General features: G+C 60.4%; 1 protein-coding gene across 1 annotated transcript in view; it reads right to left on the bottom strand.

The window, feature by feature from the left end:
* The window catches only part of Cacna1c (calcium channel, voltage-dependent, L type, alpha 1C subunit), a 107,687-nt gene extending 102,874 nt beyond the window's left edge, over nt 1-4,813 (bottom strand). The window contains exon 1 of the mRNA XM_013023621.1: nt 4,747-4,813. The gene's annotated coding sequence lies outside the window, so the exon portion shown is untranslated. The remainder of the gene's footprint in view (nt 1-4,746) is intronic.
* Nucleotides 4,814-5,049: the final 236 nt, after the last annotated feature.

Here is a 5,049-nt window from a genome sequence, read left to right as displayed (position 1 = left end):
GAGGGGAAGCGTGCGGCGGCTCAGAGCAAAGCTCTCTGAGGACTCGACAACCACAGTGGCTTTGTGTACATCACGAACGCCTCCTCATGGCAGATGGACCCGAGAACAGCCCTCCCCCCACCCCCCGCCCCGGCACATTCCCAGCAGATACGATGAAGTGTATCATCTAGAAACTTCTGAAAACCCATCGATGGAAGGAAAAAAAAATCCCAAACAGAGCCAGTGAGTGAAAGAGAAAAAAAAACAAACCCCAAGCCTATTCAAGGGACCTTGATGAGAGTGTGAACAACTCCTCGGAGACGCCCAGGGCAGGAGAAAGGGGCACGGCGCATGTAAAGCTGCGGGCGGTGGGGCGAAGCCCCAGCCAGCGCATGTAAAGCTGTGGGCAGTGGGGCTTCAGCGCATGTAAAGCTGCGGGCGGTGGGGCGAAGCCCCGGCCAGCACATGTAAAGCTGCGGGCAGTGGGGCTTCAGCGCATGTAAAGCTGCGGGTGGTGGGGCGGGAAGCCCAGGCCAACCAAGAATTCTACATCCAGCAAACACAGCCTTCAGCAAGAGCACGCGAGGAAGACATTTTCCGGGCACACGAGCATCTCCGCAGACGTGCGTGGCAGACCTGGCTGGGGGGACGTGCGCTGTCCAGCAGGAAGGAACTCTTCTCTAAGGACAAGCAGGAGGGAGGGGACGTAAACAGGCCAGGGGAGAGGATCTTGTTTTCTTTCCCTCTTAGTTTTTACTTCCAAGACAGCTGAACTGGGTGTGATGGCAGGGGTCCAGACGAGGCCGATGGAGCCGGGCCAGGGAACCGCCTCTGGGGCTGTCCGTGTAAGACGTCCGGGCTTTCCTGAGCGGAAGCTGCACTTCAGTGAAACAGCTACGTCCCGCACCCAAGGGTGCCGCGAAGGCCTGTGCGTCAAGGGCTTGTCCCCGCTGTGGTCTTACTGGGGCGACGGGAACCTGAAGGGGTGGGAAGGCTTCGGGGTTCTTCCCTCTTCTCTCTTAGGGGTGGGAAGGCTTCGGGGTTCTTCCCTCTTCTCTCTTACTTTCTGGCCGGGAGATGAGCGTGAAATCCCGGCAGCGCGTGTGCTCTCTCGGGCTTCCTGGGTGTCCCCCACCGCTGTCCTCATTTGATCCTCACAGGAGACTGTAATCCTCGCTGTACAGACGAGGAAACTGAGGCACGCAGCTACTCAGCAGTGGCGCTGGGAATTCGGACCCGGGTGGTGACACCCCACCGACTAATCACCTCGCTGGACGCCGGCTCCACGGTAGCTTCACCCCCTCCCGCCCCTCGGCCTCCCCAGCACTTGGAAGGAAAGGACGGGTCACGTACAGGCCTAAGTGGCCTTTATTACAACCATCGTTTCTAATTAGGCGACGATCACCTTGCTACGGACCGTCCGTCCGTCCGCGTTTGAAGATCGCCGGGACAGAGACAGGCACAGAAGGGAAGTGCGGAAGTTCCGGATGCTGGCGTGGCTTCTGCGTGTGTGCGTGCATCACGCTGCCCGGCCCCGAGAGCGGCCAAGGTGCGGTGGGTGTGTCAGCCGGCATGTGGAGGGGGAAGGGCTCTGCCCCAGGCCACGCTGGCCACCGGCCGCTCCGAGTCCAGCAGTCATGACGGAGAGGGAAACCGGAGGATCCTGCTGCTCTCCAGTCTGGAGGGTCGGGGGAGCTTTGGGGTGGACGCAGGTTAACCCTCTCACATCGCTGCTCAACTGCAGACCCCGAGGCCTCCCGCAGAGGCTCAGGTCAGCAGCGATCTTTCCAAAGGAGTTCACAGTCCCTCAAAACACGACCAGACCAACACCATGGCCACCAGCCGCCGCCACCCCCTAAAGCTGAGCGCCCTGCAAGCCGGGTGTCTGTTTGGGCATGCACGTTTGTCTCAAGAAAACCACGGCCTAGATGGTGGGTGTTTCTTCTTGCCCTTCCCCGAGTAAGCAGCATCGTGTCCATCGATTAGAGCCGATGTCCCTCCTTCGTGGACCCTGGGGCCGGCTGACCAGCTCTTGGAGCTCTGGGAGTCCACCAAGTATTTACTGTGCAGGTCAGAGAACGTGCAGCCTGCCGTGGGGTAGGGTGCTTTCTTTGTCACTGTTACTAGTACTATTATTATTAATTGTTTTGGTCAGTCGTGGGTCTTGAACTCTGGGCCTGGGCGCTGTCCCTCAGCTCTTCAGCTCAAGGCTGGTGCTCTACCCCTTGAGCCACAGCACCACTTCCAGTTTTCTGAGTGGTTTATTGGAGATCAGAGTCTCACAGACTTTCCTGCCCGGGAACCGCGATCCTCAGATCTCAGCCTCCTGAGTAGCTGGGATGACAGGCGTGAGCCACCGGTGCCCGGTTTATTCTTATTAATTTTAACTGCTCCATCCAGAGCACCGACAATAGAGAATTTCCCAGTTTAGTCGCACACTGTTATCGATTGGCTGCTCTGCAAAGCTCCATGACAGAAGGGACGGTGTGGATTAGCTTCCCCGCTCCTCTGCGCCAGCCTCTGCCCTTCTCCTGCCCACGGCAGGCCTCACAGCCTCCGTTGGAGGCGGATGTAAAAAGCAAGTTTGTTGCTAGACAGGCGCGGGGCTTCCCAGGAAGTCCTGCCCTTCCCTGTGCTGCACCCAATATTCAAAGAGAAATGGAGGCAAAGCAGAGAAGCAGGCAGAGGAGCCGGGACTATAGACCTGTGCGCTTGGACGCGCGGTCCGGAAGTCCCTGCTTTGGGGCTCTGCCCGGGGAAACCGGCACCTCGGGACGGGTGTGGGGTCGTCACCTGGTCTGGGGAGTGGTTAACGTTAGCATCGGCCATCTTTCAGTCACGGATGCGGTGTGGGCCATCTTTCTATGGCTGGGACGAAGCACCAGGGATCATCGACTCAAAGGAGAAAAAGCCTGTGCGTTCTGGCTCACGGTTTTCAAGGCTGCAGCCTGGGACCGCGTGGCCCAGGTGTGTGTGCGTGTGTGTGTGTGTGTGTGCACGTGCGTGTGCTTTGGGGCTTGTCATGAGGCCATACACCACGGCAGAGGCACGTGGTGGAGGAAGTCGGTTCACCTCATGGTGGCCAGGAAGTAAAAGAGAGAGAGGGGAGGGGCTGACATCCATCTTCCTTATGGACACGTCCCCAGTAACCTGACCGCCTCCCGCCCGACGCCTGGTCCTAAGTGCGCTGGGACTGCAGAGCAAAGATGTCTGGTGACAGCATCTGTGCGCAGACCAGGCAGGGCGCCGGGCGGTGCTGGGCAGAGCGGAGGAGACCCCGGCGGCAGCGGCCTCTGGGTTCCCAGTGGGGGAGGGCAGAGGTCAGCGGTGACACCGTTTGGTCTGTCTCTGACCCCAGGCCAGCCGCCAGCCCCTCCCGCTTCCCCAGAGCTGCCGGCCCGGCACCCCACGGGTTCCCATGCCACACAGCCTCCGGGCTTGTCGATTTGTCTTTCTTCATAAGACGTCTCCAGAGTCTTGGGGCGCCCCAGCGTGTCCAGAATCGACTCCCCGATCTGCACCACGTAGCCACGCTTCAGACTCGGTCGCGCGTTGGTCGCGGGTTGCTATTGAACCCTTCACTCTGCTCTCGTTTTAGAAAGCCAAAGCTCATCCTTTCTCTTGCATTTCTCTGCGCGCCGTGCGCACACACTCGCGCGGCTCTCTTCTGTAACTCACGGAGCGGGGCGGACACGTGGGCCATACACAGAGGAGCAGACGACCCCTGCGTATTGCTCCGGAAGTGCGCGCACTCCTCGCACAGGCGTTGTCAGTGTCTAGCCCGGGACTCCGTATTCGCAGCCCGTGTGGACAGCCCCACACGGAGAGTTCTTCGGGACGGTTCACAGGCTTGTGCCCCATCAGCTCGTGAATGGGCTTTCTCCACAGTGGGAAGGGTCTCGATGGGCACAGCGGCTAGGTCTTTGCATCACGGAGTTTCCTTGAAAGATGGCATTCGATGTTCACCTCCGGGGCAGAATCTCCATCCATGCACAGCTCCAGGGAGGCCACCTCCTCCAGGAGGGCTTCCCAGATTGCCCGTCCTCAGCACCCCACCTCCCCAGCAGCGGGACACCCCCAGCACTTCCTCGTGACCGAGCCGGTCACCCCTCACCTGGACGCCTGCCATGTTTTATTCTATCCGCCACGCGCAGGAGTCTAGTTCTGCCGCTGTGCTTTGAACTCGGAGAAGCGCTTAGCATCTGACTCGCTCCTGCGTCCGCTGTGGTGGCCGGTGGAATCTTACGTGACCTGAGTACCACATAGATCCTGCGGGACAAACTGACCGGTGGCCTGTCAGGCCTGCACTTTCCAGCTCGTGACTGGGAATCGTCCAGGACTGGGAACTCCAGGGGCGGTCAGTACAAACGCCGGCATTTAAAAAAAACAACCAGCAACTTTCTGACTCCTAACACACCTGGCCTGTTAACCCTTGTGACAAGAAACAGCGCACAGCGCACAGCACACAGCACACACTTCTTACGATCTACGCACTTCTTACGATCTACACGTTACTGATCCCTGCTTCTACACGCAATCAGGTAAGTCAGAGAAGATGGAAATGCCGGTGACGGGGCGCAGGTGGCCGCGTGGCTGGGTCGACCCACGCAGACGTGAGGGGCAGGAAGCACCCGAGTGAGCCGTGTGGGAAGAGCACGGCGAGGAGGGACCGCGGTGACACCCCGGGAGGGAAGGGGACATCGAGGCAGGGCCCGGAGGAAGGGAGCAGGCGCGTGCAAAGGCCCTGGGACTCCCGGCAGTACTTACTGGGGACTCCGGAGACCAGCCGCAGGGGGCGCAGCACGCGGAAAGCCCTGAGCGCCTTCACATCGAACCCGGCCCCCTTCCCTCCCAGGGCATTCGCCCCGTCCGCTTTGGTTGCTTGTTCTAAGATGGCGCTGAAGAGCCTGGAAGAGAGCACACGGAGAGGCGGTCAGGCTGCGCGGGGCTCCCGTCGCGGAGTGCCCCGGCCGGGGTGGAGGCCTGCGGGGTTCCACCGTCCCTGCTCAGGGTCGCCCCCGGGCAGGAAGGCAGGAGGAGGCGCCTGGCCTCCCCGTGTGACGGCAGAGA

The sequence above is a fragment of the Dipodomys ordii genome, unplaced genomic scaffold, assembly GCF_000151885.1.
Source record: "Dipodomys ordii isolate 6190 unplaced genomic scaffold, Dord_2.0 Scaffold69, whole genome shotgun sequence".
NCBI classification, from domain to species: Eukaryota; Metazoa; Chordata; class Mammalia; order Rodentia; family Heteromyidae; genus Dipodomys; species Dipodomys ordii.
Note: the sequence above shows the minus strand (reverse complement) of the source record. Positions and strands in the feature narration are given on the sequence as shown.